This window comes from Paramisgurnus dabryanus, chromosome 16 (assembly GCF_030506205.2).
Source record: "Paramisgurnus dabryanus chromosome 16, PD_genome_1.1, whole genome shotgun sequence".
NCBI classification, from domain to species: domain Eukaryota; kingdom Metazoa; phylum Chordata; class Actinopteri; order Cypriniformes; family Cobitidae; genus Paramisgurnus; species Paramisgurnus dabryanus.
Genome location: NC_133352.1, coordinates 34,159,465 through 34,172,438, shown reverse-complemented (window position 1 = coordinate 34,172,438; position 12,974 = coordinate 34,159,465). Strand labels below are relative to the sequence as shown.

Genomic DNA, 12,974 nt, shown 5'->3' with positions numbered 1-12,974 from the left:
AAGGGTCGTTGCACTGTTTATTTTGGTAAGGTAGGTACGCGATATGTTTGTATTGAGATGGATTCAGATATTCTACTTTGATGAAACGTTGTGTTGCTTATGAAATTTGTGTTCGTTTTCCGGATTAGCATAACGATATAGTTACTACGTCTACACAACCGAACGTGTGCTTAAACTAATTCTGATGTAAACCAGTTGTTTATGTTGGTTATTTTGGAAGTGTTATTCACTTTGTACTGCAAAGTTTTCTCACTGGTGAATGAGACATGAGACGTGACCGTCTGATCTGTGCGTGTTCATGTGTTTGGAAAGAGGCGTGACTTTGGATGGCGATTTGACTTGAGGGTGGGATCGGGATTTCATTGCTAGGCGGCTACCGTTAGCATTTTTCAAAATGTGTTACCCTACCTTTAATGTGTTTGGCAGATACATTTATCCAAAGCAACTCACGGTGCATTAAAGTGATAGATCACCCAAAAATGATAATTTTGTCACTTATTTACTCCCCTTCGTGTTGTTTGGACCTCCAATGTCTTTCTTTGTTCTTAAGAATCCATACATGCAAATTTTTCTAAAAGTGTCTCTTCCTCTCTCTCTTTCAGTAGTTGTGTTTCGATCCAAACGTGAAGCAAAACTTTTCAAAACTCAAAAATTGAAACAAACAAATGCGAATTAGGTGCGTTTCCATTAAACTGTTGGAGCGTATAACAGTGGTATTGGTAACCTAATAACCACCTTAGTTAACTTCAAATTTAATGACCTTGCAAAGACTTTCAAGGTCCAATTCCCTCAAATTGGGGGGGACACATTTTAAGTGAGAGCAAGGTTACATTGTGTTACCTTTTGAGATACATTGTTACCCCTTTCGAGGGAACTCGCGCTGCGTCACTGCGGTGACAGTTTGGGTACGCGTCCAGTGTTAAGTGCGTCTGAATGTGTATATCAAATTCAACCAATTTTTGCATAGTTGTGTTTGACACATGAAAACGTCTCAGGTTACACCTCATCGCCATAACGACAAAGACAGGGTGACGCGGGAAGTATGGCAAAGGAGACGCCGCGTCTCGTTCCCTTCTCAGGGAACAACAGCTACACACATAACCCGAGACATTTTCATGTGTCAAACATAACTATGCAAGAAAGCATCTTGGTATGAATCAACATTCACATACAGAAGATATAAGCATTTAAAGTGAACAGTTTAGCAAGTGTGCTTATAAAGTCTAGAATTTTTATGATAATATTCTACACTACACAGGGAATAATATGGATTTTTTTCCCAGAAAACTTCTTGCATAAAATAGATTCAAGCACTTTCAATGACCTGTATCTGTATTTTCAAAAACTTCCCAGGGCCTTGAATTTCCCCCCCAGATTCACAAACTTTCAAGGACCCGTGGGAACCCTGTTATAAATTTATTGCCAAACTGAATGCTGTGCACAGAAGAAGGAATGCAGCATTTTTGATGCAGGCACTAACAGCAAGGGCATTACAACAACATCGAGCCCCATATATAGTAAAGACAACGACAGCAGAAACAGCTAGACGGTCAGTCACGTGGGTTTAATGTTCGCTACGTCAAAATTAATTCAGTAAAGGCATTTCCAACTCTCATTATTCGCATTTACTCTTTTTTTGCATAAATCAAAAATCACCTCAAGCGTGCGTAAAAACCTTTTTGCGAATTAAAGGATTTTTAATTGAAATTTGGCGTTTCCATCACTCAATTTTTTATGCGATACTTCAAAATGCGCATAAAATCATGGTTAGTGTCTGAATTGTTGTTTAGGCAGTTTTAGGATTTTTACTTTTAAATAACGTGTAACAACTGAAACTGTTTGCGATATCAACAACAAGAACGTAGATTAATAAATGTTTTCAGGATCATGACACTTCAACTATATGATAAGTCGTGTGGAGTTATTTATTTAACACTTTTGGGTCATTTTGAAGCTTGAAGGGTTTTTTTCTACTTACTATGGGAGTGGATGGTGACCAAGCCCTTCACCATCCACTTCCATGATATTTGGATATGCATTTGGATTCTGAATAACAAGAAAAGACACTGAGGAGTCAAAGACATGAGGGTAAATAAATAATGATAAAGTTTTAATTTTTGGGGTGAACTATCCATGTAAAGGTATGCATTTTTAGCAGTACGTGTTTCTTGGGATTTGAACCCGTATCCTTTTGCGTTATTATCCGAATCTCATGTACCATTTGAGCTTTACAGGAACACATAAAGTAAGTAAAAGAGTTAATTTCATGGGGTAAATACATTTAAAATTGTGATTTTCCTTTTATAAAGATTTCTTGATCTTTCGACCTTTTAAAAAGCAAACCTCTTCATATGGGATTTCTTATTTACTTCAGGTTTCTCACACGTGTATCTCAGGCATGCAGGGAATAAAGATAGACGCTCTCCACAGCGCTAACTGTGTACAGAAGAGAAGACAGATTAAACACTGTACTCTGTGAACTTTATCTTGTAGGTCAATTTGTGCACAAAGCTTTATTTCCCTTTTCCTGACCCTTCCTCAAAGCCCATTTTGTTTTCTTCTCTCTGACACCGAGTAAACACACATACTTGTGTGCCTTTATTACCTAGCATTTACTGTAGATGATAAGGATATCATTAAACATCCGTTTTTAATTAAAAATAATTAGTGGGTACACATTTTTATACAATACTGTAAATAAACAACCCGAGGTCTGTTGTAAAATCTGTTCTCACATATATACACTGTACAGTACTGTGCATCCTTTATCCCCAAATGTTTTCTCTTATGCAATGTGCGTTTACATGCCGTACATCTTTTTAAAGTATAAGTACATCTTATATATAAACTGTATTAGACCTTTTTAATCCAAAGTGTGCATACTGACAATATGGACTGATTCGCACACTGTACATTTACTTCACGTTTAAAAAATATATATATATTAGATTCAATTTTGCAATTAATCTACCGATTTATTTTAATTGTTTTCCCAATGCCAGAAGATAAACAAAAGAAAAATTATGAAGAATAATGGCATTGCATTTCACTCAAGGCAGAAGTGACCGAGGTTTGCAGGCGGTACAAAGAAACATGAATAGGGCAGATGGTAAAATACCATAATATTGTGTGCTCAAAGTTTGTGGATTTAATTTGTGCTAATAATAATAATAATTGTATTAATAATAATAATAATAATAATGGTTTTCAAACATTTGATTTTTATGACTAAACTAAATCTGAAGCTTTCATTTTCTCTTGTTATACATGTTGGCAAAGTTAAAAGATCAAAAGGTGAGTACGATAATACTCTGCTTGATCCATAGACAGCTCTTTCTGAGAATGTTTGAGATGGAAAGTCACATTTTCTCAGGGGATCAAACAGCCTTTATACAGTACAGGAAGTCCCAGTGTAAGATAACTCCTGTAAGAGGAAATGATGTCACTGTTAACACTGACAACAGCTTCTGGCAAAGTAAGAAAGGTTTGATAATCTCCGGACCGAAATATTAGCCAGGCAACATTAAAGAACATTTGTCCTTTGTCAAAGTGAACCGGTGACAGCGGTGTGATCTAAAATACTCTAGATGTGCTTTACCTCAGTGGTCCTCTCAGTAAAAGGTCTAAAGACATTCGTGACCCTGTCTGTAAAATCCAAACATGACTTTGGCAGGGTTTTCACAGACTGGGTCACATTTATTTGTAATATGAGATGTCATGTTAAATATCTGTCTATGGTGTGTAGAGGTCCTGTGATATTAATTCACTTGCATGACTAGACAATCATGAAAACAAACATATAAACAGCTCTGTGCTGATGTGTCATGATTTTTTAGTAGACTTGAATTAGAAGCCACAAAACTCTCAATAATTATTATAGCGGCAATTCATAATCTTTTGGTTAAAGGCACACCATGTAACTTTTTGGCCACTAGGGACATGTATTTTTCACGTCTAGCACCCCTAGAGGCCACAAGCGCCGCAGCACTGTCGCAAAGAAAAAGAAGACAACTCTTTAGGTCACAAAGTGTGCCTTCCAGCATGTCATATGAAAAAAAATTCATGGGTTTTATTTTTTCAAATGCCAAAAGATCGCGTAGCACACGTTTAAAAGCCAGTTGTTGCTTGGTTAAAGTTTATAAAAAAAATATTGCCTTAAAGGGGAATCAAACCCGGATCACCCGTGTCATAGGTCCATGAGGTCACCACGGCACCACAATGTCACGTGATATAAGTCTCTCTTTACACTATCCAAGTAGCCTCAAGTAAAATTCACGTAAAAAAATAGTGTTCGTTCGCCAGACAGGACTTATATATGCAAGCAATATAACATTACTTACTAGTACAAAAAAGCATGAGGGCCAAGTCAGCATCGGTCAGAAACTCCTCCTTTAGTTCACGCCAGCAAGCGAACGCTGGCCCAATATTGATCCTCGAATTTGAGGAAGTGGAGGAAGTGACGTATGCAGTAAAGCAGATTGTTGTAGTTCTTTTTTTGTGCTCGGGTTACTACCCGAAACCTCAAGCTTAAAAGTAGGAGTAAAAGTGATACAGACCCCGTCAGGCTATGGTAGACATGTCATTTAACCTATTTTAAGTCGATGTACCATCACGATGGTGCTGAAAATATATTATGAAGGTTGAAAAACTTTAAAGTGTCAATTTGAAAATTAACAAAAAACTGTTATTGAGCAAGTATATAAACTATCAGTGATCATATCTGTCTCCTTACTTTACCAAGAACAATAATCTTATAATAATTATTTATAATTCCAGCTGTCGGTTGCGATTACACTGAAAAAGATGGCAGACGAAACGCCACTTTTTTTCATTGTAATGAAATGAACGTAAAATGTACGAGATGAGCGCTGACATGTTACGCAAAAACGTCAGTTTGAAGCCATGGCATTCACAGAAGGAATCGTCCGTGGACCCCGGAGGCGGAGCATTTAATGTTAACTGAAAAAACTCACGATTACTATGACAACAAGTGATTTGTCAGATCCTGTAGGTCAGTTAGTACAGTTTTATTGCTGAACAACTCATTTTGTCGGTGTGAAATAACACAGAAATCAAAAAATAATAGTTAGTTATATCTTAAATCTTCCATCAAAGCTCCGACAGTCCGAATGTATTCCTTTATTTTGACTCGAGTCCGTTCGTTTGCATGGACAGAGCGGTGTTTATGGCGTTTTCAATATACATCAACTTAAGTAGGTAAAGTAACCTGCAATTTTATCTATCAAACAGAGATGGCGATAGAGAGGCAAAAGTTACTGATTGCAGCTTTAATAGAAGGAACTGCAAATGAACTTAAAGACTTGGAAAAAACATTTCAAAAGTGTAGACAACAGTTCAGAACACACACTGTAATAGACTAACATGTACACCTGAATACACACACACACATTAAAAATAGCTACCGGTGTTCTCTCTTTGCGAGAGAAAATAATGTTATTTGATAAAAGAAGTCAACAGAATTAGTTTGCCGGTGATATTGGCGATGTTAACTGTAATTGCTGAGCTTACTCAAGTGGTTTACGGGCGATTACTGCCCTAAGTCATTTAACTTTCCTAATTTCATTTACTTCTGCATCTCCTGCTGTGCGTTCTGTTACAAGTAGAAGGCGCATGAGAAAATCACATCAACTGGAGTTTATCATTTCCCATAAATCAGCAGTGTAACATCAACCAGTCCGGTTTTATAGAGATGCTGAAAATGCCAAAGCACTAAGCCAGAAATATCACTGAACAATAAATGGAAACTGCTTCAGTTATGGACTGAAAAGGGGATTTACTGAAATCATTCATAGGGTAAAGGAATTTAAAAGTGATTTTAGATAGCGTTATTTATGTAAAGGGTCAATCATACTAGAGACGAGGCAAAGTTCTGAAATGAAAGGTGCTTTCACTTACCTTTAGGCATTTAGCAGACAATTTTATCCAAAGTGATTTACAAAAGTGTAGAAAACGGTAATGGTAAAGTAATTCATTTTAACATTATTCTTAATGTATATAAAAAGCATTCATCTCTTAAAATTCATTATATAGTCAGTTTTATGTTCCTATGAAGACTTTATAGTAGTTATTCATTGTTTTATCTTTAAAGACTACACTGTTAGATGTCGCTGTAGATTTAGCAGTACATTACTGTAAAAATCCACAGTACTATACTGTATGTATACATTACAGTACAGTACTGCAGTTCATAATGCATTCTGGGTAAATTTGTTTGAGCGGGAAAATTTTACAGTATATTTTGGTCTTGATGTAACCTTGCTGTAGCCATTGCTGTAATGTGCCAGGTGTACTTGCAATAATCAGAGAAAGTGCGCCAGAGTCAAATCACACAGAGGGAGAGAGAGCACAACTCCTGGCTGCAGCTGAAGGAGGATGATTGATTTCTGGCAGTTCGGTAAGTTTGAAATATTTCTGTTTCATGAAAACTTAATTTTTAGTTTAAGAATGTTGTCAATAGTTTGTCACAATATTGTTTTAAACGTGCAATGAGAGAAAAAAACGGTCGCCAACAAAGTTTCAATCTCCCTCAGAAAGTAAGCTAACGTTACACACAGATGTCTACCGCTGCTTTAACTCGCTTTACACCTTTTTTAATGAATATAGGGTTGTTTTAACTAAATTATGAGGGTTTTGGTGAGTTTATATTGTGATGAAAGTGTGGTGACAATGAAACTATTTTTAACGAAATGGACAAAGACAACCCGCCAGCGCGGTCTTGCGGTCCCAGCATAACGGTCGTTTATCTCGGCGTTTCATCCGTTCAGTTAGCGTCAGAGAAAAGTATTAAGTTCGACTGTTTGGTAAGGCTGTGGTTGTAAACAGACAGGACTTGACACGCCGTACACAGCATACCGAACTCCTCCACAGAAGTGAAAACAAGAAACCTCATATTTAACTGGATACATGCATCGAACTCATCGCAGCTTTAACTTCGACCAAATATCATTCAGACCTGGGCTCATCTTAATATCAGATGAACGAAAGGGATTGCCGCGCGTATTGTTGTTGTTATTATATTACGGTATATCCGCAAAAGCAGAGAATATCTTCTCTTAAGCGTTTTACACTCCCAGTAAGTTGTCCAATACATTTTTATGGCATATTGTTTCCACCACTTCAGATGCATTACATGCAGTATATATAAGTTTCCAAAACACATCAAATCAATGCACGAAAAGAGAATGGGCTCCGCATTTACGTACCTTTGTCTTCTCGTCTCTGTCATCTGATCCTTCATCTCTGGATGTAAAATAGTCCATTATAACATCGTGTAGGAAACTGGCATCACCAGGATTGCTCAGATTTAGGCGATCATGTTTATCTTTAAAGTGAGCAGCTAGCTACTAACTTGTTAAAAAACTTTGCGTGAAATAGCGTGTTACACCGCAGCCGGTCCGGGTAAAACATTAAAGGGACAGTCTTTTTACCTTGTCACTATAAATCGCTATTTTCTGCACTAAACGAGACATTTTCAGAGATTTTTTGTAGACAAGATGTTATAATTAAAAAAAGACTTATTTAGATATTTAGATATAATATATAATAACAACTAATATATATATATATATATATATATATATATATATATATATATATATATATATATATTTGTTTTACAACTGACTAAACACTTACAGTAATGTTTTATTTGTTAGCATAGCATGATATTAGATTTAAACACTTAATAAATTTTTAAATCAATCACTTTGTCTCTGCACAATGAACATTATCAAATATTATTAATGTTGTAAAATATATTGTTCATTGTTAGTTCATATTAGCTAAGGCATTACCAAATGTTAAGGAATAAACTCTTATAGTAAAGTGTTACTAAATTTTCTTTTACCATTTCCTTCACAATGTCTATTTATTTCTATGGCTAACAGATTTTGTAACATTTGTCTTTTTTACAGTCTTACCATTGCTTGTAAGCTGGATTGGGTAAGATGGATCATCTTTAAAGGCACCAGGCAAGTACATGATGTACAGTTACAAGTCATGTATTTTTTCGAATGCAATATTAAATGCTTTCACGTCACATGCAAAATTACACAGGAATGTGGCTGACTTTTTATTTGTAGTTTACATGAGTGTCATTGCACTTTTCAGGAGTTAAGGCAGATGTGGAGGCACAACGGGTGATACCAGACACACACCAAGCACATTATGTTCGGTAAGTTTGCACTTTACCACTACAGTTTCTTTAAATACCCATGTATACACTCATTCACTCATTCACACACAACACTGTAACACGACCATACACAACATGTACACAATTGTCTTAGTTTGCCATGTAGAAATATACAAACAGAAATATTCAGACTTTGGTTATAAGAAATTTAATTTAATAATTGTATTTATTTAGCAGAGGTGTCCCTGGACTTTATTGACAAAAGATTTTGTTTTCAGAATAAAAAGTTGTGTCAGTAACAATTGTACTTTCTGTTCAGGACATTCAATCATGACAGGATCCAGGTGGATGCTGTCCATTGATGAAAGAGTTTGTTCAGCGGTAAGTGAATCTTCTGTATTTTAGTGAAATTAGGTGTGGAACAGTAGAATAAGAGCAAAAGGTTTCAGAATAGGAGTAAATTCAAGGCTGAGTTTAATTTTTTAAGAATCTTTTTCTATCTTATATTTGTTGACTTAATGTTTATGATATTTCTAACAGGTTTCTGGATAGAATTAATTCCAAAGATGGGAAAAAGTGCACATCCAGACAAGGAGCAAGCAAAAAGACAAGGAACTTGGTGCAGAGAAAAGCTGTGGCCATTAACCCCCATGTGAACAGCTTCATGCAGTCCCTGATTGAGTTCGAATGGACGACTTCAAAGTAAAGGCCACTGTGGTCTGTCTGCCACAGTTTAATGCATTTATTTTTAGTGTTAAATGAAATTTAAGTAGAATATTTAAAACTATGGGCCAGTGTTCTTTTTACCACAGTGAAATGTTACCTTTTAGTCGATGATGGACTTTAAACTGAAAACTTCAAACTATGGAACAGTGTTCTATTTGCCAGAGTTAAATATGTTACAGCAGGGGTCTCCAAACTTGTTTATACTTGTTGATTTTATTTTATGTTACTTGATTATATGTTTATTATTGTTTAAAATCTTGTTTTAAATATGTTTGTTTCAATTAAATGTTTTTTTAAATAAAATTTTGATACATACATTGCTTGGATTGCCTTTTAATTCATTATGTTTTAATTTAGCATTTTTACCATATTAATAACTATAGATTTAAACCTAAATCTCTAGCTATTTTATATAATATTATTGTATTAACTGCAATAAGTAATAAATAGTATTTATGGGTCAATATAGACATTACAGTAAATTACTGTAAAAATAGACTACTGTAATAAAATATTGTAAAATTACAGTACAGTACTGCTTTGTAACTATACAGTACTAGTTTGTGTACTGTAAAATGGTATTACAGTACAGTACTGTAAAACCAAAATACAGTAACTTACTGGCAACCGTGCTGCCAGTACCGTACTGTAAAAATACAGGGAAATCGTTAACAGTGTACCGTATGTTTGCTTTAGGTGGCTTTCACACTAGCTGCATTTCTATTAACTCTTTCCAATAAGCGTTTATTTTTAAGTTGCATTTTGTATGATTCTCACCAAAGTTTAATGCCTTCCAGAAAATGTTCTTCTTCAAATATATAAATATACAATATAGCAAATGAAATAACAGACCCTCTGCTTAAAAAAACCCATATTTTTCAACTCTCAAATATGGGTAGGTTTCTTCAAAAATAAAAATAAATAAAGCTGAGATAGTTCCATTTTTGTAAAGACTTTTGATAGAGATCAGATTCACAGCGATGATCAAAACATACACAGAGTTTTAACTGTTTTTGGCCTTAGTGTATGCTTGCCTGTTTTATAAGTTGGATAATTGCACCACCTGGTGGATAATAGCGAAAATATGGATTGCCGTAAAAACTTGTCACTGGCAGGGAAATCTCTTAATTTACGAAATAACTTGTCAAGGGCGGAGGAAGAGTTAATGATTTGTGCAAAACTTTTGCATTATTTTCCACAAAAAACTATTGCAAAATGATGCCGTTTTTATTAACCGATGTTATGCGTCTAAAACAATTTTGTTGTCTCATGATAAGTCATTTTAAAAAGCATGCCGACGGGTGTGTTCGACCTTATATGGCGCGCAAACTTTTTGCATATGGGAGGTTATGTGAAATTGTAGTTTTCCATGTTTAGTTTAGTTCGCAGTTTAGTTCAAAACGGGGCACAGTTTGAAAATGCAGTGAACGCGCAATGCGAACCCGTGAGCTCAACGGGTTACCGAACCAGAGACTATCTGTTATAGGTAGTCTGATTTTGGTTACTCTGGGACTGTGACTCAATTTAAGTGATTGTAAGAAGCAGATAGCAATCAGGTGCATGCTCGTCCAGGAAATTAAGCAACCTGCATTTTAGCTGATGACGACATCACTAGTTTCCACAACCACGATTACTATGACAACTGATGAACACACATGCGCAGTTATTGCTCGCTCTACTTGGGCACAACAACACTAAAATTGTTGAGTTACACATCATTTTGTACAATGAACAAACATGCAACCTACTGTAAACACACACACACACACACACACACATGAAAATAATTTTTTCCCATATATTGAAAAACACACAACATTTTACAGTACGTGCAATTTACTGACAGACCATAAAAACTCATATGTGTATTTGTCAGCATTGCTGAAACATATTGGAAAAATCCACATGGAGATGCAGGCTTGCTGATATGATAGCAGAGTAATATATGACCCTTCCAGTCAAGCCTTAGGGACCGTCTGCCACAGCAAATTAAAATACAGGACCTGCTCTTGGCTTTCCGAATATCCCACAATGCCACTGGGCATTTCCCCCATTGCCCCTGAGGACTCAGGGAATTTCAGGCTTGCTATCATTCCCACATCATTTGGAGCGGTAACGCTCGAACAGGACCAGAAGTGTGTGAAGACCCCTTTATTACAAACGAGGAGAGTCCCTGCACCGGATTCATGATCTCTGATCCTCTCTTCACTTGAGTCCCTTAGCTCCAGTGATTTAAAACGTATACATGAATGCCCTCTAGCTCAAATAAGCGCAGCAGGTCATTCATTCAGGAGACCATAGAGGTCACCAAACCAGGCACAAATCCCAAATCCCCTGCTTGGCCCAGGTTGGAGCGTGCAGATATGAAAGGAGAGTACAGTAAAGTGCATGGGTGGGATTGTTTCTCATGTAATGCTGGAATTCCAAGGCTCAATAAAGAAGTATATCCTAACGCTTTCCAGATGTGAAAAAGCCGTTCCCAAGTCCGGATGCTCAGCGCTGTCCTTTATCCTAGTATAGCTCTCGCTGTCGGAATATCGCTTGGAATGGTTCTTGGCAGAGGGGGAGGTTACATTACCCCGCTGGCTTTATTCTTTCATTACTCAAGTCTTGTCATAACACATCCAATCAAATCAAATCTACTCAGATCAGACAGCATTATCTTTTTATGGGCATGTAATATGTTTTTTTGTTAATTCGCGTAACTGAATTTACCATCCAAAACGTTTTGTTGAATGTCTTGGAAGGGAACGGACAGGTCCTTGATTCTTTTCTTGCCGCAAGCTTCCAAAATAAATATATTGTTCATTGTGATTGATTGCGTATACTAAACTCCGATTCCTAATTCATTTACAGTCCACCCTGTCTTTAACAAAGCAGTGAAGCTATTATTTAGGCCCAGGGTGTTGACAAACAGATCAGGTTCAGGTTGTGGAAGTATTGGGGGGGCGGCTTTTACCTTTCAAATCAAAAGCCTCAATAGGAATACCAATTGAAGAGCTCAAATGCTAAATCCTCTAAGTGCGTTAGGGCAGTCACTTTTGAGAAAAATCAAATTCAAACGGATTTCGAATATAATGCAATGTATCCGAATATATTCGAATATCTAGCATGAAATTAAACTTATAGATGAGTTAAGCAGATCTCACTTGACTCTGTCGTCTATGTGACGCGCGACAGTCAACACATCATCATTTCAAATCCGTTTACAAGACGAATGCTGTTGTTGTTTAATATAAAGTTTACATTGCATTGTAAAAATGACGAAATTATCTTCATACATGCTAATTTCATAATGCGAACGTATTAACACGTATTTTTATTCTGCTATAATATTTAACACTATAAACAATATGTCATTTTATATACAAACTATAATTCTATCTTGACATGCACATGAGGTTCATTTTGGTCCCATTTGATTCCCTCTCGTGCGCACAGTTGCTGTCGTCGGTCTCACTCTCAGCCTCCTTCCTATTACGAGGTGTTACTGTAAAAAATGCGCCACACATGGCATTTTAAAAACCGGATGGTTTATTTATATTTATATAATACGGATATTTCACGTCATGTTCGAATGCATATTCGAATATCGAATAAAAAGTGACAGCCCTAAAGTGCGTCTGACAAGTCAAACAAGTATTTCTGAATGGCCCGAGAATGGGATTAAGTTGCTTTCAAGGCTACATGCCGAGAGCCTTGGGTTATATCATTATCTCACTTTTGACAGTGGTGGCATTTAGCGGCTTTTGCACCTGAGCTTTTAATTTGCAAAATATTGCATTATACTTTTTTGTTTCCCATTTGAATACAGGGTTTCCCACAGCACTTTGCAGTTCGGGCGGCCCGCCTTAACTAGGTCTTCAAAAAAAAAGAAATAAATTTGCTTCACAAAAGGCTGTCAAGTGCATCTCAGAGAATAGCGCGGACGTGCTTCACACTGTGAGCGGGCACACGTGCCACACGGGCAAATGAGAGGAAGATGTGGTCGGTCACTATCTGGAGGATAACTAGTAGCCAGTTGATAAAAATCTCAGAGAAAAATGCTGACGCGCTTCACACTGTAAGCAAGCACACACGTCACACGGCCAAA

The 12,974-nt window shown here is 36.5% G+C and overlaps 1 long non-coding RNA gene across 2 annotated transcripts; it reads left to right on the top strand.

Annotated features, from left to right (window-relative positions):
* The first annotated feature begins 6,112 nt into the window (after positions 1 to 6,112).
* Positions 6,113 to 9,196, top strand: LOC135719399 (uncharacterized). 2 transcript variants are annotated; one of them, XR_012335199.1, is made up of 5 exons: positions 6,113 to 6,415; positions 7,935 to 7,991; positions 8,131 to 8,194; positions 8,475 to 8,536; positions 8,696 to 9,196. It is a non-coding gene; the product is annotated as an uncharacterized lncRNA (long non-coding RNA). The 2 variants fall into 2 exon arrangements; XR_010521080.1 differs by lacking the exon at positions 6,113 to 6,415 and having other exon boundaries at positions 7,717 to 7,991.
* Positions 9,197 to 12,974: the final 3,778 nt, after the last annotated feature.